Genomic DNA, 23,297 nt, shown 5'->3' on the forward strand with positions numbered 1-23,297 from the left:
TGAAGGTAAGTATCTGCTCTTTTCTTCGATAACTCACTTTTAAAATGGCATCAAATTCCCATCAGCCACAGCACTGTGTAAAATGCATTGATTTGTAAAGTGCATGCAATAGGTAAAGCCCATCTGCTCTCTAGTGGTAGGAGCACTGCAAATACTTTGCCTGGTTGTTCTTCTTCTTCATGATCTGTAACATTAATGCATGGTTTGCTTCTGTTATTTCACATCATGGGATTGTATCTGGACTGGGCCAACCTGTGATTCTGGTAGGTTGTTTTTTTTCTTTAATAGCAACATAAATATGAAAACATGAGACAAAATAGAACTTTGACAAAATAGAACTTTGTCCTCTACTTTTTATATCAGTCCTGGAGGTTTTGTTAAATATGATTAGAAAGGACCAGTTGGTTAAAGGAGTTCAGGTCGGAGCCAGACATTATAAACTAAGAGCATTTGCAGATGACCTAGTTTTGACTTTACAACAGCCAGACATTAGTACCAAAAGAGTGCTGGAATTAATTGAAATATTTGGTCAAGTAGCAGGATTTAAATTGAATAAACAGAAAACAAAGGTTTTGGAGAAAAATTTAACAATGGAAGAAAGAGAGAGGTTTCAGAGTGAAACAGGTTTGGAAATAACGAAAAAAGTGAAATACCTGGGGGTAAATTTAACATCTAAGAATCTGAATTTATTTAAAGACAATTATGAAAAATGTTGGTCAGAAGTAAAGAAAGATTTAGAAACATGGTCAAGGTTGAAATTGTCCTTGTTAGGTCGAATTGCTACTATTAAGATGAATGTATTGCCTAGAATGCTTTTTTTGTTTCAGAACTTACAAATTTTGGACAAGATGGATTGTTTCAAGAGGTGGCAGAAAGATATATCAAAATTTGTCTGGCAGGGCAAAAAGCCCAGAATTAAGTTTAAGATTTTAACAGATGCAAAGGATAGAGGGGGATTTGCCCTGCCGGACTTAAGATTATACTACGAAGCAGCAGCTTTCTGCTGGCTGAAAGACTGGCTACTTCTTGAGAACACAGACATCTTAGCTTTGGAAGGATATGATAATTGTTTTGGTTGGCATGCATACTTATGGTATAACAAGGCAATGGTGTACAAAGGTTTTAAAAATCATACTGTTAGAAAAGCATTATATAATGTTTGGAGCAGATACAAAGATCTACTGGAAACTAAAACTCCCAGGTGGTTGTCACCAATGGAAGCCAAGGGGGTGAAAAAACTTAATATGGATTCTAAATGGCCAAAATATTGTGAAATCTTAGAATATGAAGGTGAAAGGGTAAAGCTTCAGAGTTACGAAAAACTAAAGTCCAAAGTTCGAGATTGGCTGCATTATTATCAGATAAATGAGACATTTAAAGAGGACAGGAAAATAGGATTTCAGAAGGAGAGGTCAAAGTTAGAAACGGAACTGTTAGAACCCAATACTAAGAATCTGTCAAGAATGTATAATTTGCTGCTTAAATGGAATACACAGGAGGAAACGGTGAAATCAGCTATGATTAAATGGGCACAGGATATCGGTCATGACATTATGTTTGCTGACTGGGAACAGTTGTGGACCACTGGTGTTAAGTTTACGGCATGTAATGCCTTAAAAGAAAATATAATGAAAATGATCTACAGGTGGTACATGACCCCAGTCAAGCTTGCAAAAATTTACCATTTGCCCAATAATAAATGTTGGAAATGTAATGAGAATGAAGGTTCCTTTTATCACCTATGGTGGACCTGCCCGAGGGTGAAAGCATTCTGGGAAATGATCTATAATGAAATTAAGAAAGTCCTTAAATGGACATTTACTAAGAAACCAGAGGCTTTTCTCCTGGGCATGGTTGGCCAATTGGTGCCAAAGAAGGATAGGACTTTCTTTATGTATGCTACTACTGCAGCAAGAATTCTTCTGGCAAAGTATTGGAAGATGCAAGAACTACCTACTCTTGAAGAATGGCAGACAAAGGTGATTGACTTCATGGGACTGGCAGAGATGACCGGCAGAATTCGTGACCAGGGGAAAGAGGCAGTGGAAGAAGACTGGAAGAAATTTAAAATATATCTTAAAAACTGTTGTAAAATTGAGGAGTGTTAAGATGTCAAGGGGTAAGAAGCAGAGAATTACAGCTGTAATTAACAAATTTATGGGAATTTAATGAAGGGAACTAAATGGATAAATTGACTAAAGGGTTGCTAAAAAATTTTAAAATAAGGATGCAGCGAAAGGGAGGTAAGGGGAAGTCGATTGAAAGAAGTTACAAGAAAACAAGATTATGAATTTATTTATGTTTGATTTGTTTATGTTTGTTTGTATTTTGTGATGTGTTTGTTTTTTAATTATGTGTTTTAAAAACTGAATAAAAATTATTATAAAAAAACAAAAACAAAATAGAACTTTGTCAGTTGAGCACATTTTCTCTGTTAGCCGATACATGGCAGAAGTCTTTCCAATGACATAACAGAGAAAGGGAAGAGTTACTTGGCCAGCTGTGAAAATATAGCTTTTATTTTCTCAGATATAATCTTTGTGAATCTGTATCATGGCAGCATAAGGGGAAAGAAGGGAAGAATTGGTATAAGAGAGGGCATCATGCAAGGTGTGGCTACAGAGGAAGGTAGGTAGCCCTGTTTGGATGGAGTCTGTCCTTATTCACTGTGATTGATTACTTAATCATAAGTTTATCATCAGGACTCCAACTTCCAGCCCTGATCTGGACCAGGACGCAGACAAGTCAGGCTTGAGTTACAGGACTATGGACAGCTCCTGTATGACAGTTTGTTCTAACATGGTCTGGAGCAAAGCTGTTCCTTCCAGGCTCTACCATCTTCTTGAACAGCCTTAAAGGGATAGCCCTACAGCCTGCAGCCTGCATGGGTAAGCATTCAGTCAGAAGCATAATGTTTCTAGTTTGGATGGGGCCAGTCACTTAGTGGAATCCAGCACAGGGTGTGTGTGCTTACTCTGGGGATCATAGAGACTTCTGGCTAAGGGCAGCTAATGCTTGTTGCAGTGGCCAGGATGAGGAAGTAGCCCTTCTGTGGCTTGTGCCACTAGGCCTCCCAATCTGGCTGGCTCCACTGCCTCTGGGTCAGAATTCTCACTGCAACTTGAGGTTGGGGTTGTGGCAAAGTTCCTTATGAAAGAATGTTTCCTGTTGCAAAGTCTAGAGCTATATTATCGCTCCTTTGATATGAAACTCTCTGGATCCCATCCTTTTCTTGCTCTCCATCTTGAATAGCAGTGATCCGTACAGGGATACCCATTTAACTTATGGGTGGTGATCTCATCTAGCATATTTGCATAATTTTGCCATGTGGAAAATTACCCAATTTTGTCATTTTGAAAGTCAGATTGGGTTGTCGGGGCTGCGTCCTTGTACTGGAAACTTGGGTTCGTTTTAGATGACAAAAATTATTGAACTGCAGCTTGGGGACTGAGCTGTGGCACACATGAGGGATCATTAAAATGGGAAACTGGCAGAGCTACTGCATTTCTTATCTCCAAGACCTCACTGGGAGGAAAACAACATACCTCAGATTATTTTAGAGGGAGGAAACACACACCTTAACATTGCTTTCTGGCATTTTACAGCACAAATTCAGCAATAGAAGAATGGAATATCTTGAGATGTTGTGCCATCTCATTGTCTGGAGGTTTACGGTGGGGAAATAACTTTTGATGGGCATGTATGCTTCAAGAATAGAGAATGCTGCCTTTTGGCAGAGGGTTAAAGGAGATGATCAAACATTCTCTTCCAGCTCTAAAGTGGCATTCAGAGAGACATATGTTTGTGCTGAAACCACCTCCCTGCATTCATTTGGGGAGTCTGCTGATTAAGTCTTCTTGCTTCACCATCTTATGGTGAATTAGATACCAGTCAACTGCCAATGATGGGTTTTAGGAGGCTAAAGTAGGAAAAGTCCCCTGAAAAAGCTCTGGCATGCATGAAGAAGGCCACACAACCCTTTGGATTCCATCTAGTCTGGCCAGTGCACAGTGGAGACTGGGTCATTTGGACAAATGGGGCACTGCCACCAACCTCCATCTGTCCTCAATGTTGCCCTTGACCAGGGAACAGCAGGGAGACAAAACTCATGAGTGTCTGCTTGTCAGTGACTGCCTCTTCCTCCTGTTGGTCTCCATGCCAACCCAAAGGGCACCAGCCATCACTGACATTGAGCAAGGGTATTGTGAGGTTGGAAAGAGCCAACGCTCTTGGGCTGCCACAAGCCCCACAGCAATACATTTAATGTCTGAACTGCAACACATCCAATATGTGTTTTTAGGAGTTGGAGAAGGAGGACCAAGAGGTTCCATGACCATGACATCCTAGAAGCAGTGTGAAAGTGGTCAGGTTAGTGCCTCTCCCTACTACTTATTTTTTAGATTAATTTTATTTATTTTTATTTATTTATTGAATTTATATACCGCCCTATACACAGGGGTATCAGGGCAGTTCACAGAATAAAATCAAGATATAAAACCACAAAATACATAATAAAAATAAAAACAACCCAATAGCCCCCCTCCCCCAAAAACCATATTTTAAAAGGGCATAGGATATCAATCAGATCAACCAAAGGCCTGGTTAAAAAGGAACGTTTTTGCTTGGTGCCTAAAGGTGTATTATGAAGGCGCCAAGCCAGCTTTCCTGGGGAGAGTATTCCACAGATGGGGAGCCACTGCAGAGAAGGCTCATTCTGGTATTGTCGCCCTCCAGACCTCTTGAGGAGACGGCAGAGGAAGGAGGGCCTCAGAAGATGATCTCAGGGTCTGGGTAGCTTCATATGGAAAGAGGCAGTCCTTGATGTATTGCAGTCCTGAGCCATTTAAGGCTTTATAGGTCAAAACCAGCACTTTGAATTGGGCCCAGAAACAAAGTGGTAATCAGTGCAGTCGGACCAGGATCAATATAATATGCTCAAAGTGTCTTGCTCCCTGGTCGCCGAATTCTGTGCTAGCTGAAGTTTCTGTTTTTTTTAAAAAATTTTTATTAATTTTACAGAATAGAAAAGAACAAAAAATAAAATACAAAAGTTTCATAAATCATATTTCTTTTACAGAATCTTTTGGACTTCCCCACATCTTCCCGAATCTGCATTATTTATAATACCAATTTCAGCATTTTGTTATCTTGTTTCATCACTTATTGTATCTTTCATTTTGTCATATTACCCTTTTCAATATATTTATAACCCAATGTTCATAATACAAAATCTTCAGCTATTTATTGTCTTATTTCATTACTTATTGTATCTTTCAATTCATTATTGTATCTTTCAATTTCATGTTACCAAAATCAAAGTTATTGTAACCATAATCTTATATATTGTGATTAGAACGTAATGCAATAAAGATTTTTCTTAATTTCACCTCTCTTTTCTTGTGCCTTAATTTTAATTTCACCTAATTACCATTGCTGGGGCTAATATTTCCTAAAAAGTGCATTTTCTTAACATTCGTACAGCTTATAATATTTTTGTAAATAGTCCTTAAATTTTTTCCAGTCCTCTTCCATTTTTTCTTCTCCCAAGTCTCGGATTCTGCCAGTCATTTCCGCCAGTTCCATATAGTCCATCAACTGCGTCTGCCATTCCTCCAGTGTGGGTAAATCTTGTGTCTTCCAACACTTTGCGATGAGAATTCTTGCTGCTGTTGTAGCATACATAAAAAAAGTTCTATCTTTCTTTAACACATTCTGGTCTACAATGCCCAGAAGGAAGGCCTCCGGTTTCTTAGGCAAGGTATATCTAAATACCTTTTTTAACTCATTATAGATCATTTCCCAAAAGGCCTTCACTTTCGGACATGTCCACCTGTGCTAGCTGAAGTTTCTGGACCAGGATCAGTGTAATATGCTCAAAGTGTCTTGCTCCCTGGTCGCCGAATTCTGCGCTAGCTGAGGTTTCTGAACCATCATCAGAGGTAGCCCTACGTGTCGCTATGTAATAAAATATATATCAGAGCCGTTTATAGCAATAAACAGATAAAAGTTAAAAACAGACATCAAATAATAATTGTGGAAGCAGTGCTTTTTCCAGGGGTACACAAGGGCACGCAGTACCGTCACCTTTTTTCTTCTAGAAGAAAAGCACAGTGTGGAAGGTTGTATTTTTAATTGCCTGCATATGCCTGACAGAATAGAAACATTTTCCACAGCCATTGCTAACAACATGCATTCAGCAGGTGGTTTATAATGCTTGCTGCAGTTTTTAAGCAAGAAACAACACAAAACGGCTGATTATGTTTGCATCTCGGCTATAAAACAATGTCATAAAGTCTTGGCACGGCCGTTACTTATGAAACGTTTCTACAAAAATGTAGCAAACCCCAAGTTATAAATGTGTAATTAATATTAGCTGGAGATCAATAACCTGAACCCAAGAGTGCAGAGAGAAAATGGAATATCTTATTGTATTTCTAATAGACACAACACCCCTTATAATTTCTAGGAATGAAATAAAGGTTATATGGACTGCATACACCACAGTGGTCAACAATTGTGTGTTTATTGTACTAAAACAGATTGTGCAGGATGGCAATCATTATCAGACCCCTTTAAAGAGTGGCATCCTTTAGTTAAACATACTTAGGGCTAAATCACCCAATCAGGTTCAGTGTGCTACCAGCTGCAAATGTTTGCCAGCCCAGTAACATGCACCAAGATGCTAATTTTGCTGCTAATTGTAGTTGCAATTGTGGATTAACTTTCATATTCTTTATTTCTTTTGGCTCAGCAGGGGCTGCTGTGTTATGGTCACATGACTTCAGTTGGGAAGCAGATTTTGGCTAAACATTCGAAGAAACTTTCCAACAGTAAGAACTGTTGCAGATAGGCTTGCTAGATGGTAGACTATCTTTTGATGGATGTATTGAAGGGCCATCTGTGAGAAAGTTGCATTGAAGATCCTGCACCGAGCTGGGGGTTGGGCAAGGAGACCTAGAGACACACATCCAGACTATAATTTAAAGCCATATCATACCAGACATGGATTCCTTCAAAGAATCCTGGGAACTTTTGTTTGTTAATGGTGCTGAGCTACTCCTAGACTCACAGTTTCACACCCTACAGCTACAATCCAGAGTTCCTAAGGAAGATAAAATGATTGTTCTCCCACATTAAATTGTAGCTCAGTGAGGGGAATACAACTGTCAGCACCCTTACCAAACTACATTTCCCAGGATTCTCTGAGGGAAGTCATGACTGTTAAAGTGGTATTAAAGTGGTATAATAGTGATTTAAATGTATAGTGCAGGTAGCCAAAGATAAGGCAGTGTGCTGTGTGTACATATGTTTCTCTCTGTAAAAAATCTGAACTTGTGCACACACCCCAGAGGTTTTTAGTGTTCACTTTTTACATCAGATAAATAAATTGTAATGTGCCTAAAATGTGTGAAATATCCCTGAAGGTATGGAAGTTCTCTCTGGTGACTAATTTGTGGGATAAATTGCAGCCTCAAACTAGAGCAGGCTTCCCAAACCTACGGCCCTCCAGATGTTTTGGCCTACATCTCCCATGATTCCTAGCTAACAGGACCAGTGGTCAGGGATGATGAGAATTGTAGTCCAAAACATCAGGAGGGCTGAAGGTTGGGGATGCCTGTACTAGAGCACTATTAACTTTAATTAATGTGTGAAGGGGTTAAGACCATTGAGTAAGTAGAGTAAACAGTTTCCCAGGACTTAGCTAGGTCACAGCCCCTCAGCTCCAGTGACAAACAGTTAGGAAAGTTCTTTGTCTGATGTTTGTCCTCTTCCACCATGTGAAACCTGACCAGATAGGACATGTAAGCTTGATCACTCCAAGCTTAGACCACGTGTTCAGAAACCTCTCCCCATATTTTGTAACCCAAGATTTCTCTCTGTGTTTTCTTGCTGCTGTATGGAAAAACACATGAACACATGAACCTGACCTTTGGAAAGTTTGTAAGTAAAAACCATTTTACCTTACAAAACTCTGTAGTCTAGTTTGTGCTAAGGGGATTGAAAGGGAAGAAGCACTGTAAGCAACTTAACATGGGATCATTAAAAAGGTCCAACAGCCTCTATTCCCACACTTTACTTTGCTGCATGCTTTGCATTGTAAAACCTCTGCTGGGACTCTCTCATACCAGAGAGTATTCTGTCCCATGTTTGGATCTAGGGATCCAGCGGATTCTTCTTTACACCAGTCATAACGAGGATCATTCACATGCTGCTTTGAGAGTGCAGCCATCAAATCATGAACATGAAAAGGTAAACCAGCCCACTGGGACAAAGCAAGAGAAATGTGTTGTGTCGAGTTCATCTTGGAGTAGCCATAAGGACAGTAAAGCTGCGAATGTGGATAAGGGCAGTGCTATTTAAATGGCATTAAGCCACAGGGTTTTCAAACCCATGCACTTCTATAACTTCATCAGAAGTGTTTTTAGGATTTATTTTATGTTCTTCTTGACAGAGGGCAATGAGCCAATTCAACCTTTGGCCAACAGCTACATTTCATTGAGATGTGAGCAGCTCTTGGTGGCAAGCAGATGCAGTTACTTTCGCAACAGTTGAGACTTCGCAATATTATGCATGCTCTTAGTGCTAAACTCTCTTCTCCCCCCTCCCTTTCTCCCCTGCCATCATGGGCCTTTAGACATTTTGATATCTTAAAACGGCTGTGTGATTCCAAAAGACAGCTTTTCTGTTTTAATTAGAGTGCTTCTTATTGAATATGGATTGCCAAGACTGTATCACATGCTGGGCCTGTGGGCCTGTTAATGACTTGGTTGTGAGATGTTTACAAGATTACAAGTGCTATTGCCCACAGTGAGAGGGATGGTAAGCATTACTTAAAACTAGGGGATAATTTTTGGACAGTGGAAGAAAATACAACTTGACACATTCCAATAGACTGGATTGGTGTTGCTGTCTTCTAGTGCTCTACACCCCATGCAAACCAGAATTCTTTGTGGGATCGCTTAACTGCAGACTTGCAACACTTACATTATGGAAAGCTTATATCTGCATCTTAGATCTGCAACTTAAACTTATTTCATTGTAATTCCCTTCCCCCAGGGAAGTGTATTCTTTGGAGGGAAGCCGGGGACCCATAAGAGGGAGTGTTCAGAACCCTCATCAAAATACAGTTGCCATTATTCTTTTGAGGAAGTGATGGTAATTAAAGGATTTTTTTTTTTAAAAAAAAAAAAAGCAACAACACCTGATTGCCATCTCTTGAGTTTAAGTGTCCATTGACTGATAGTATTTGGCCTACTTATTGGTTGAAACAAGCAAATTCACAACAGAAACAGTTGGTAGAGCTCTCTTTTCTGCTGCAAAGAGCTCTAAAGGGATTTTTATCAATTTAATCATTTCTGTTCCTAACATATAAGTACCATATATTTTAACTCCATGCATGTTAGATATTGTGTAATTTTTGTCTTTTAGGTTGTTTTTACTGGAGCTGTGACTGTATAATAATTTTTTCCTATTGCAGGATGATATTTTGATAAGAAATTATCAGTGCATGATCTCAGAAATGTATCAAAGCATTTGCTACAAGGAGAACAAAAGGGAAAGTGTGTAGCTGTTTGTTGGAAGATGGTTACCTGCAAACCCTATTAATTGCTTCAATGGGACACTATTTGCTTCTTCCTGTTTCATTTTGATAACCTTTTTGTATGACCTTTTTTAAAAAAAAGGGATTTTTAATTCATGTCCAACAGAATTAAGGCTCACTTTAAAAATGGAAGGAAGAAAGACCTGTTTGACTCCTCTCCTCTCTGTTATTAACCTGTCTGTCTGAGTAGCCATTCACTCAGCTTCAGGCACCTATCTCCCTTTGTTACTAGTGTTCAGCTAATTTGCTTTATCTCCTCTGTGATGTGAGCACTTAATTAAGTAGCCTAATTAACTTTTAAATTGCTCCGACTCTCAGCAGAATGATGGGCCATCATGAAGCTTTCCCCGCAATGCTCCCCTAATCGACCTGGCAGCTGTTTTGGTTTGCTACTTGTGTCATTGTGTTAGTGTTTTGTCATAGTGGGGAGTAGAACAAGGTAAAGAATGTCCTAGAGACACAAGGCTCACCTATATCAATATTATCTGCTCAGACTCCTAGCTGCTCTCCAAGGTATTCACACTGGGTCTCTCATACCACCTGCTCTTAGGCAAAGGTAAAGGGACCCCTGACCATTAGGTCCAGTCGTGGCCAATTCTGGGGTTGCGGCACTCATCTCGCTTTATTGGCCGAGGGAGCCAGCGTTCAGCTTCTGGGTCATGTGGCCAGCATGACTAAGCTGCTTCTGGTGAACCAGAGCAGCGCACGGAGACGCCGTTTACCTTCCCGCTGGAGCGGTACCTATTTATCTACTTGCACTTTGACATGCTTTTGAAATTCTAGGTTGGCAGGAGCTGGGATGGAGCAACAGGAGCTCACCCCGTCGTGGGGATTCGAACCGCCAACTTTCTGATCGGCAAGTCCTAGGCTCTGTGGTTTAACCCACAGTGCCACCCGCGTCCCACCTGCTCTTAGGAATGTCCATATTTATCAATTTTTGTTTCTCTCAGTTTCTCATCCCCCCCCCCATTCTTAAGTTCAGTTCTTTACATTTCCACCTCAGTTTTTTTAAGTAAGTCCTCATGAAAATTTATCAGCTGTTTAATTTCAATTTACACCCCCAATATGCAGTTCCCCCTGCATCCATTTTTTTAATGAAATATGCTCATTTTTGCAATGTATGCTATTTCACTTTAACCTGATATATGCATTCCTGTACCCAACTATACGCGTTACTTGGCTGAAGAACTGCATTTCAAAATTAAGAGAAATGTGAATTTCAAGACATAGCTGTGTTTCAGTCTGTATATTGTTATAGGAAGTGCTAATTGCTGTATTTTTCACTCTATAAGACGCACCCGACCATAAGACGCACTTAGTTTTTAGGGGAGGAAAACAAGAAATAAGAAGCCTCCTGAGCGAAGAGGGAGCGCTCCTCCCTCGTTGCTCAGGAGGCTTTGTGAGGCTGTCCCTGAAGCCAGGAGAGCAAGCAGGATCGGTGCCGCTTGCTCTCCTGGCTTCAGCAAAAGCAAGCCTCCTGGCTTTCCCCCGACCTCCCACAAGAGCCACGTGCTCTTTAAAGGGAGCGCGGCTCTTGGGGGCTTTTCTGAGAGGTGGGGGATGGGACAGAGCCGCACGCTCTGTCCCTTCCCCCACCTCCCGCAAAAGCCAGGGATAGCTGAGTGAAGCCTCCGCAGGACAGCGGGATGAAGGCTCCCCGCTGCCCTGTGGAGGCTTCGTATGGCTAAGCCAGAAGCTAGAACAGCGAGAGGGAGAGCTGCGCAATGCTTCCTCTCACGGTTCTGGCTTCTGGGATAGCCCACGAAGCCTGCATTCGCTCCATAAGACGCGCACACATTTCCCCTTACTTTTTAGGAGGGGAAAAGTGAGTCTTATAGAGCGAAAAATACGGTACGTAGGTCTGCCATTGAACGCAAGCAATAAATTTTCTCCCTCATCCGTGCATGCTGACTGGTTTCTTTCCTTTCCTTTCCTTTTTAACTAAGGGATGGAGAACTTGTGGCCCTTCAGTAGGATTCAACTTCATCCAGCATGACCAAGGATCAATGATGATGAGAACTAGAGTCCAACAGCAGCTGGAGAACCACAATCATCATTGCCTTTTAACTAGACTTCACAGGGACAAACCCTGAGATCTTCTGCAAACACATACTCTCCAACATTTCTCCAACAAAAATAGGGATGTCCTACTCAACAACAATAATAGTAATAATAGTAATAATTTTATTATTTATACCCCTCTCATCTGACTGGGTTGCACCAGCCACTCTGTGTGACTTCCAACATATATAAAAAACATAACAAAACTATACAGGGCTGCCTTGAGATGTCTTCTAAAGGTTGTATAGTTACTTATCTCCTTGGCTCGGGGGGTCGCATAACTCCATACCCTCCTACATTTCTCCGATGAAAATAGGGACGTCCTAAGGAAAAGTGGGATATTTTGGGATCAAATCAGAAACTGGGTTGGCTTCTGTGAATCCAGGATCACCCCTGGAAAATAAGGACACTTGGAGCATCTGCAAACATGATGTGCTGCATGTAGCCCCTCCCTATCCTTTTCTAGGTTTAGCAAGTTTTTGTTTGTTTGTTTTGGAGCTAAGGACCAGAAAATTTCCTACCCCACATTTTTTTTGGGGGGGTGGAGGGGGGTTAGCTGGTATGATGCTTCCAGAAGTTATTGGACTCCAGCTCTGACCATCCCTGACTGGCCATGTTGTCTTGGGCTGAGTGCCTTCTCATTAAGGCACTGCTTACTGAAATCCAGTTAATTTCAATGTTTTCTCTGAGTTTCTTTTGAATGTATTGCCTGCAATCAGCATGGAAGGTACATGCCATTGTCTGCGTAGGAATTTTCTGTTAATCTTATTCTGGCTGAAGCTGTTTTCAACTGCTTGTGTATTACCTCCTGTAATCAGTGGAGAATTGCCCATGTCACTGGCATTGACCTTTTAGGGTTGCTGCTGAGATTGCTAACAAGCAAAATTAGGTTGAAAGTAGGAGAAGAAAGGCCCCAGAATGGCATTTACGTTAGTCAATCTAGTTGCTAGGAGCAACTGCAACCTACTTATTTGACTGGCAACCACTTGTGTGGAATAGAATGTTCTTTTTGCAAACATGCAAATTGGACAGGAGAAAGAGGAGACCGATTGGTTAAACTGCATCGTTATACTACAAAAATTTGGAGTTCTAATGAAAAATGCAGATGAGTATTATAATTTGGCAGTAGGTACAGAGCTGTTCGTATGATTCCAGCTTATCTAAATAATGGGTGCTGTATTGTAAAAACAAAACAAAAAACAAAAAACCAGGCACTGAAAAATAGAAAACCAAATGACCAGTGAACTCACATGGACAAGCAAGCCCTGGAAATGTTTCTTCTAGCTGTCAAAATGCCCTGGAAATATTTGTTGAAGAATTTAACAAGGAAGGACCTTTGTAAGAGATTTAGGGATGCATTCAAAAGGTCTACTCTGAATAGATGTTAAATTTATGGGCCTAAATTAATCAGGCTATTAATTTCTATGTGTCTACTCTGAGCAAAATTAGCTGAATACAACCCTTATATTTTTATTATTTTATAACGTATTTAAAATATTTTATGTATATATAAATGATAATATTTATATTTGAATGATAAGACAGACCCTGACTATAGGCTTACACTCTAATATACATGATGCAAAGAAATAATAATAACTGGCAGGGAGAGCTATAAACACTGGATTTATGTAATGGATGAGATTAGGTTGATCTTCAGTTTTCAATGATGTTCTTCCTCGGATGCAGCTCTAGGTCACCTGGTTGGTGGCAGAAGCCAAAGTGTGCCTCTTGTGTAATAATCAGCCTATTATAACCATCATGCTTAAGTCAAATTAATGCATGCAGGGGTTAATACCATAGAGTAAGTTACCCTGCCAGAATAAGCTTTGTCCACTTCCCCTCACCTTGGAAGGAACTAGGCTACTGATTTCCAAATAAACATGGATAAGATTGGATGACACATCTTTTTTCATTCTATATCATCTATCTATCTGTCTGTCTGTCTGTCTGTCTGTCTGTCATCTCTGCTCTGCTCTGCTCTGCTCTGCTCTGCTCTGCTCTGCTCTGCTCTGCTCTGCTCTGCTCGCTCTCTCTTTTTGCTACTCTGTTCATATATATATATTTTTTATTTTGACAAAATAATAATAACTAAACAAGATTTTTAAAAAGTGAGTTGCCTTTCTGATGCAAGGAGATCCGTGTTCCACTGTATCAAATATGCTCTTTCCATGTTTCAGAGCTATGCCCTAATCCTGCCAAGAGTTTTCTTCCCTTTTGTGATTTCCCTGTCTCAAATGTGGGGATTGGTTCCCGTTCAAAAGGCTGCATGGCTTTCTCCCAATAAACCACTCAGGTCTACGTCTGTCAAAGTGCAGTGCCTTTGAGAGATCACAGACAGTTTGTCCTGAGGAACAGGGAGAGCTTGTTTGTGCTAATTATGACCCAGTTTGATAAATGAATAAAAGGACAGGAACAGTGCAGCACTACTAGAGCATATTCTTTATAAAATGTGTGGATGAAGAATAGAAAGAGAGCAATGAAGAAATGTGCATATGCAGACTTCCCACACAAACGCTGAAAAGAACAATGCAAATTGGTGAGCTGGGTTTATTCCATGCACCAGAAATCTTCATCTCCAAAATTTCAAACCCTTAGGGGTAGAAAATGGCTGCTCGCCCTACTCCAGGTAGGCAGTGTCTGAAGCCCATCGTAGGCTGCCCTCCATTTCCCTGGTAACAAGGAGTCATGTCCACCAGCTGGCCATTGTAAAATCCCTAGTATAGCCTGCCAAGGCTTAAAGTTTGAATTGCCCAATCATGGGTTGCCAAGGGGGGCAGAGCCTGATTGGTGGACCTGGGCACAGAAGTTCTTACTCTGGTCCTCCAACTGGGGACAAAAGCCAACTGCACCCAGCACTTGCAGCGCAGTTGGCCAAAGAGCAAACCCTCCTTCCCTTCCTCTCTTCATGCTGTTTGCATTAATTTAACCTTGTTTTGCTTCCTGTGTACTCTGCTTTTACTTTGCTATTGCTTCCCAGTGGTTGCCATATTCAGACCAGGGAAGGAATTTACCTGGAAATATATTAGGCCCGCTTGGAGGTTTTGCCTTCTTTGTAGCAAAATGTCACAACTTTAGGCAGGTAAGGCATTGGGTGGCATTTTAGTCATGTAGGTCTTGGGTAAAGGGGTGCGTCACACTGACTGCAGAGCAGGTATGTACGTGGGGTACCCCATTAGAGGGCTCTAGGTGGAAGTCTCTGTCCAGAAGCCAAGTGTGGAGCAGACAGGTCATAGAGCTTCCAGTGGCAGCCTGGGTATGATGTCTCACCAGTCGGGTTTTCTTCTTTTTTCCGTTTCTGAAGATGGGGACAACATTTGCCTGCCTACAGTCTGCAAGGACCTCACCTGTCTATAACGATCTCTGGCAAGCAAGCAGCCTGATAATCAGCAATGACTCTCCATCAGTTTTATGTAACTTTAATTACAAGAAGAAGCACATCCAGAGCCTGGTCCTGCCACCTGCTCTCGTTAACAGTAGTTGCTCAGTCTTACTCTTCATCCCTCCCCCAACAGGAAGAATGCCAAAATCCCGCCTTTCTTCTCCTTCCCTTCTGTTGTTCTCTGAGCTTCTCCTGTCTCCTAATTTGGGGGCTGAACGACTGGCCTGTATCCTCCCCACTCCCCGAAGACACAGCCTCAGCCTCTGGTTTGTCTGCTGGTTGCTTGGCAACGCTCGGGCTGACTTCCAACTCTTCCTCTCCTTGGGAGCTAACTGCTTCTTCCCTGGGAAGGAGAGGGGCTGGGCTGTCCTCTCTAAACTCTAACAAACAGGTCTCAGATGCAGAGTAGGCCCTTTGCTCGCATAGCTCAATTTCTGTGACTGACTCTTCCACTGTGCTCTGGGGGCCAGGTTCCTGACACTGTCACTAAGAAAGAAACAATTTGAACATTAGAGAATGGAGCTATGATACTTTTAGTCAACATCAACGTATATTTAATAGCTACAGATGTATAGTAACAAAGAGAAGAATACTAATCAAACATGTAATAAGATCTTTTTTTAAAAAAAATCGTATTTTGGATTGCTGTGAAAATGCCAAACAGGGTTATGGAGCATAGGTTTCAATGGTCATTATCCTCCAATTTGGAAGATGGGTTTCTCCTTCAGGAGGCCAAATGATACACAGGTGCACAATAGATGAGGAGGAAGCTGTGTGCATAATCTATAAATCATGAACCAGAATGGCTGCCAATGAGAGTTCTAATAATTGCTACTTGTCTCTGACAAGGAACATCCTGCTTTTTGCCAAGTGCATTAGTGTCCTATGGCAGCAAGGGAATGGTTAGGGGGATCACACACCTCTCCCTCCTGCCAGTTATTGTATTGTGTGCACCTGAGTCAGATGAATGGAGGCGCTGTCACAGAATACTGTTGAACATGAACATTTGATTGACTCGGGAAATAAAGGTGTTCTGCTGCTCCAATATCTGTGAAGGAAGGTTGGCTGAAATGTCACACAGGCATTGGGGCAGAAGTAGCTTTCTAGCGTGGGCTGAAGACTAAGAATGACAAATGATTAACTACAGTTGCGTGCAGTCAGTGGACTAGGGGGACTAGGATACTCCCCTAAATGTATCTGGTAAATTAGATTATTACAGTATGAATGCCTGGTGCCTCCTTCCCAAAGCCCAGGAAGCTTCTGACCAGCTTAGGGAGGAGGTGCGATGCTTGTGCATGTGGTATCAGGGCTTTGTGGTGTCAGTCCCCCCCCCCCAATTGCCCTCACAAACTGGCACCTCTGACCCTAACTGTTCCTAACTTTTCCCTACAAAATAGTTAACCACACACCACTGATGAACTAGATGGATTTAGTACATCTGTATACCAATATAACTACTCATTCTACAAAACCCCATAATCTTCTGTCTCTCGTCAGTTCTGTCTAATGACTCGGAAACTACAGTTAATCCAGAATGCGGCAGCTAGACTGGTGACTGGGAGTGGCCACTGAGACCATATAACACCGGACTTGAAAGACCTACATTGGCTCCCAGTGCATTTCCAAGCACAATTCTAAGTGTTGGTGCTGACCTCTAAAGCCCTAAAAGGCCTCGGTCCAGTATACCTGAAGGAGAGTCTCCACCCCCATCATTCAGGCCGGACACTGAGGTCTAGCGCCGAGGGCCTTTTGGTGGTTCCCTCACTGTGAGAAGTGAGGTTACAGGGAACCAGGCAGAGGGCCTTCTTGGTAGTGTCGCCCACCCCGTGAAACGCCCTCCTGCCAGATTTAAGGAAAGAAACAACTATCTGACTTTCAGAAGACATCTGAATGCAACCCTGTTTAGGAAAGTTTTTAATGTTTGATATTTTATCGTGTTTTTAATATTCTGTTGGGAGCCACCCAGAGTGGCTGGGGAGGCCCAGCCAGATGGGCGGAGTATAAGTAATAAATTGTCATCATCATCATCATCATCATCATCATCATCTTGTTGATCTGAAAAGTACTTGGGTACTTCACTAGCAAGGAGGTTTTGGGAGAAGCTGGAACGTTGGAGCAGCATCAATGTCTTTCTTTGAGCAAAAGTTTTCTACTGGCAAAAATTGCAACAGGATGATGGGGAGATGCTGGATGACCAAGTTGCAGTAACCACTAGTAGTCTGACCTGTTCTAGCATATAAGTAGAGATGAATTACCTTTGATCTATAGTCTAAATGGATATGTTTATCTCACTTGCCAACCTATCTAGCAGGGCGCTATGGATGAATTACAGGGTGGAGCCAAAGTAACCTTTTTGCCAGCAGTATGAAGCTATTGATATAAATGGAAAAGCCCCACTCAAATGGTATACTTCATTCGAACACTGCCCTCTGAGACCAGAATAAATTAGGGTGCCAAAACATCAATAAGAGCTACATGCCCATGCTCAGCTTCAGCTTTATTTTCCTCTTTGTGTTGCCATATTTCAAATAATTCAGAAGCTTATTGAGCTCAAATAAAAGTACTGGTGGTGGTGGAAAAGCGTATTTCAAGTTCTGCAGAAAATGTTATGTGAGGTTGTTCCTAAATAAGTTCAAACTGCAAAAGATTGTTCAATTTGGGAACATGGGGGTGTGTGTGGAATTGATTTGGGAGCTAGTCTTGTGAAAATGGCTTCAGAATTTAAATCTTCATATGAAACACTTCTCCCACCACTTGAATGAAGTCTTGAAGAGCCAAGTTCTGAGCACTGGTTAATTCATGTTGTGTCAGAGAAGTTTATTGTCATGGCTATAGTTAAATGGTAGAAATCCATTTAGAAATGCAATGATATAAACACATTTTCCTTCCCCCCTGTTCCCACCTTTGAAAACAGAGAAGGAACCCAAAACGCAATGTATAAACTAACTGAAATACTATGACAAAACTAAAATCAATATTTCTCCATCCAGTCCACCTTTTCTCTCTCTTTTTCCTTTGGTCCAAAGTAATCACAGCCTGTTGGATTTCCCCAAAGTCTACATCATCAAAATGTGTAACATTGTTTTAAAATATGACAGGTTTGTATTGTAGTTTGTTGGGTGATAATGAAAAGATTTTTCCCCCCTACTGGACATAAATGAGGTTTTACATCAAGTGAAGAATGCACAACTAATATTGGTTGCACTTATTAGCTTCTGAATTCCTCAGTTAGAGTTGAGCACTTTGTGCATTGCCGTTCCAGATTTCATAGGAGATCTGAGCTAGGAAAAAAAACTTTAGAAGATACTATGGCTCAGAAGCACTTTTCTTTTCTGATATTTTTTTAAAATATAATTTTTATTAACAAACCAATCAAATCACATTAATTCCAAATTACAAAGCCAAATTTTTAAATTTTTGTTGGGGGTACCCATGCTTCGAGCTCCGAAAGGGATCCAAACATCTGTCTTGCTGCTGCTTTAATTTCACAGTTCTGTCCAAATAATATTCACAGTTCTGTCCAATCTTCACTTTATTATTTGCCTCATCTTCTTGTTGTTATCATATATTCCTTTCTTTGTGACCTCTGATAGTGTCCACAAGCGGGTTGAAAACAAACGTTGTTATATCCTGTGTGAATTTTCCATCCCTCCAAGAGCCATATTCAGACAGACGGACGCCAGTTCAACACTTCCGTACAAAGCATTCTTAAAGTCTGCCCGTTAGTCTTCGCAGGCCTGTCAGTCTCTCCTCAATTTTCTTAGGGGGTTCTGTCAGGTCAAACTCACAGTCCAATATAATAACAAATCCATCCTCCCCCTCGATCGTAAAACCTTCAGCCAGGCCTGCTTCTTAACGAGACTCTTTTTATTAGTACGTTATTCCAAAGGCCTTTCATTCCTTTCCAGATATTACACAAGCCATGTCTTTGATTAATAATTCATTTCCACACAGTTCGTAATCATCCTGCTTATAATCAGTAATTGCAACGATTCTTCTTGGGGGGGGGATTGTTAGTTAATCACATAAAGTAAAAAAAGAAAAGTCCCCCCCCCCATTCCGTCCTGTTCCGACATACCAACCCTTTGATATATCTTCTTCTTGATTTATTCCTGTTGAATCCAACCCGTCGTTCCACTTCACAGAGGTCACTTTAAATAGCAGTCTTAACTCCCGTTCTTCACTCGAAATATATGCATTTGCTTCTCTCTAATTGTTTATTTTGAGCTCCTGCAACCAGGCCGCTTGATCAGAGACAGCGTCAGGGAGAGCTGCCCCACACGAGTGCTATGCGCCTTGTGCCCTCACCCCCTTCTTTCGAACTCAGGGGTGATTTATGGCAACTGCAGGTGAGGCAGTGTTCCAAAATTCCCTTGGGGTAACAAGGGAGGCTGCATACTCCCATATCAGCCTTTTAATTACCTTGTGTGAGCCGGAGAGATGGTATTGTTGGCCATCTTCCAATGCGCCCCTAGCGGCCCCCCTTTTCTTTTCTGATATAGTTACAAGCTTGGTGGATCAGGGGAATGCTGTGGATGTAATGTATCTTGATTTCAGCAATTCTTTTGACAAAGTACCCCATGATACTTTTGTGGAGAAGCTGGTAAAATGTGGACTAGACAAGTTAACTGTTAGGTGGTTGACTGACCAAACCCAAAGAGTAATCTCTAATAGCTTCTCATAGTCCTGGGAAAAGTGGGGTGCTGCAGGGTTCTGTCCTGGGTGGGTTGTTGTTCAGTGTCTTTATAAGTGACTTAGATGAAGGAATTGAGGGAATGCTCATCAACTTTTCAGATGACACTAAACTGGGAGAGATAGCTAATGCCACAGAAGACAGAATTATGACACAAAGTGACCTTAACAGATTGGAGAACTGAGCCGAAAATAACAAAATTAATTTCAATAGGGACAAATGTAAGGTTCTACACAGGCAGGAAAAAAACAGCTGCACCAGTTTAAGATGGGGGACACCTGGATTACCAGTAGTACAAGTGAAAAGAATCTAGGGGTCCTAATAGATCACAAGTCAACAGTGTGGTGCAGCGGGGTGGGGGGGAGAAACTAATGCTATTCTAGGTTGCATCAACAGAAGTATTGTGTGCAAATCAAGGTGGAGGCAGCAGAGGGAGTATGTGGTGAAGGCCTGGCAGTTGTCCTGTAGTTATGTAAGTGGGACTCTGCAGAACCATTTTTAAAAAGGTGTGGTGTCACATATGATTCTAGCTTAAATTAGACTGGGAATCAATCCTAACTATTTCTTAGCGGCCACCATATCTCATATGAATGAAGAATAAACTCGAGAAAGAGGGAAGGGGGGAGAGAGAGAGAGAGAGAGAGAAAGAAAGAAAGAAAAAAAAAAAAAAGAAAGAAGCTGGCCCAGGTAGGTTTGGTTTGCTGAATGGTGTCTGGTGTCTCTCTGGGGAGTTTATTCTAAAGCTAATGTGGAATATTTTTTAAAGTCCTGAAGCTGCCTTCTATCTGTAGACAATACCAGGAAATGTCACAAGCAAATAACATTGCTCTCTCGAGCACATGGTGAAGAGAGAAATGTTGGACTGTAGCTTGTGCAGTGAATGCCAACAACATCAAAGCTGAGGTAGGTGGCTCCAGGGAAGGTTCTGACTGGAATGGCAGCTCTGCCAGATGCTTGTGCACTCAAGAATACAACATGATAATAGGAGCACAGGAAACTCTCCTATATAGAAGCAGAGCATCAGTTCCTGAAGCCCAGTCAGCTACACTGACTGGTAGGTAGCATTTCCCCAGGGGTTATGGCGGGAGTCTTTCCCAGCCTGGCAATCCCATGTGCTCTGGCTCTGAGCCATAGCCCTTACCAAAGTCACTGCTGTCTGCCAGTGTGGTGTAGTGGTTAAGAGCGGTAGTCTCGTAATCTGGGGAACCGGGTTCGTGTCTCCGCTCCTTCACATGCAGCTGCTGAGTGACCTTGGGCCAGTCACACTTCTTTGAAGTCTCTCAGCCCCACTCACCTCACAGAGTGTTTGTTGTGGGGGAGGAAGGGAAAGGAGAATGCTAGCTGCTTTGAGACTCCTTCGGGTAGTGATAAAGCAGAATATCAAATCCAAACTCTTCTTCTTCTTCTTCCTTTGCACTTACACACAGTATAAACTATTGAGGTTCTCTAGTTGCTCATAGGTCGTTGGAGTACCAAAGCACTCATCTGTCAGAAGAGAGAGCAGCTCATGTTTCTCATGTTTTTCATACTAGATTAGAGTAGCTGTGTGTGTGTGTGTGTGTGTGTGTGTGTGTGTGTGTGTGACTTATATGCATTTTTATGCACATTTTACCATACTTGAGGCAGTTTTGTACACAGCACTTAAATGGAGTATTGCATTGCAAAATTCAGACAAGTGCAAATTTCAAAGGTTGGCTAGGTTTCAGTTTAAGAAAGTGAAAATCTGGTAGGTTCGCCTTTAAATGCAAAAATAACTGAATTTACCCCCCCCCCCAATGGCATGCCAATGTAGTTTCTTGCTGGACCATGGCTTACTGGTATGGTAGAACATGGAAAGACCAGCAATATGGGTTAAGATTCAACCAATGCTTTGTATTGAATCCATCCTATACTGAAGCTATTTCCATTTGAGACAATCCCCTGAAAACTGGGTAAAACCTGATTTGTCTGAATGTATAACTTTTCCCCGAGGAAACACACCTTGTATAAATCTTATCCTTGAAGGCATAACTGACATTATAATGGACACCTTTATGAACTTTATAGTAGTCTAAATGTTTTAAAAACATAAATTGGTGCTTGTTGGCCTGAGTTTCAAATCACTCGTGTCAAATTTTGCTTTCCTTTAAAAATGCTTTCATATAAATCTCTACACTCTGAGCAGAATATATTGATCTGTTTCAAGTTCAGGATTTATGGTGACCTTGGAACCACCACACAGCTAAGCACTGTTTTCAGAAGTTGGGTTACAAGACAATTGAGACAGCCCTGTTAGTGATCTTCTAGTGCAACTTTTCTTTCATTTCCCAGGTTCTGTTGTTGAAAGGTGACAGCTTCTTGAAGCCATGAAAGCAGCGATATCACTGTAGCACTAAAGAGATAGGAGTCTGTTTCCCACCCCCTTTTAACTGCATCGAACTACCGTGCTATTCCTGTCTTTCCTGTATTGTGTGTAGACTATAGCATGACAGTTTATCTTGTTTTCAATCCCTTTTTTTCAAGTGTGGGTCTTATGAAAGAGATGTCCCTCCCCCAGGATATAGCATATAATTTTAACCCTAAGCCTTGAGTTAAGACAAAATATGTGGATTCCTTTAATAGCAAAATGATGCACAGAATAATACCCTTATTCCTTCTTATTATGGGCAATGCCAACTTGGTGCTGTCCGAGGTGACATTGTGTGAGGTTAGCACAGATCAGGCAGACGACGTCAAATCTGGGAGGATGTAGAATGAGCTCCCTGCCACCATTACCAAGGTGCTCGGCAGCTTTTATTGGCAGTAAATTCATTCAGTGGCATGTCGAATTAGGTGATTAGCATAGAGAAAAGTGTCATAAAAAACAAGTGGCTCAGAGTGTGTGGCTACACAAGGCACAGAGGGTGCTGCGGACCTCATTATGCTGAATTAAGAGGACCTCTTGTGCAGTACATTTCCCTGTCAGGGAAGGAATGCACTTTGGTGATTTATAATTTTGATTATTATGATCTGTTCTGCTTGAGGAAGCCTCTAATTCATCAGGCAAAGAATTCTCAGATGGATCATTGTCTCCCTCCTGGATTGCATCAGTTTGTTGCAGGAGAAATTTAAGCTTATCACAACATTTATTTATTTTAAAGACACACATACACCCCAGATAATAAATCTATTGCTGCAACCTACCGTCTCAGCAGATTTAAAGGTTACACTTAATAAGAATTTGCCACACGGACGTGTTTGGCTTTTTGCCGTCCATACCGTTGAACCATTAGATTTCCATATAGAAATGGAAATAGTGCCTCTTCCCCTACCTTTTTTTTTTTTTTGAGATGACATTGTTCTTCCAGATCAAAGCTCAGAGGTTATATTGATCCTGTTGTGTACATCTGACTGGCAGTGCAAAGAGCTATCAGGATTTGTGGCTTCAGAAACAGGGCAGAAAAGCCATCTGGCCCTTTCCTAAAATTCACTTCTCTGTGCTGCAATCCCAATAGTGAGGATCCACAAATGAATGATGAAGCCCATTTATTTTTCTCCTTTCCCTTGTGTAATAAGGTCATGGAAAAGCAGTTCCCATGTGA

At 41.4% G+C, this 23,297-nt stretch overlaps 2 long non-coding RNA genes across 2 annotated transcripts in view; both read left to right on the forward strand.

Moving 5' to 3' along the window:
* Positions 1-15,711, forward strand: part of LOC309339902 — a 43,016-nt gene extending 27,305 nt beyond the window's left edge. The window contains exon 4 of the long non-coding RNA XR_014155636.1: positions 14,967-15,711. This is a non-coding gene — a long non-coding RNA (uncharacterized lncRNA). The remainder of the gene's footprint in view (positions 1-14,966) is intronic.
* On the forward strand, positions 229-8,588 carry LOC309339930. The gene is made up of 4 exons (XR_014155669.1): positions 229-263; positions 2,530-2,628; positions 4,301-4,368; positions 6,752-8,588. It is a non-coding gene; the product is annotated as an uncharacterized lncRNA (long non-coding RNA).
* Positions 15,712-23,297: the final 7,586 nt, after the last annotated feature.

Source organism: Podarcis erhardii, assembly GCF_964252035.2.
Source record: "Podarcis erhardii genome assembly, chromosome: 4".
NCBI lineage: Eukaryota > Metazoa > Chordata > Lepidosauria > Squamata > Lacertidae > Podarcis > Podarcis erhardii.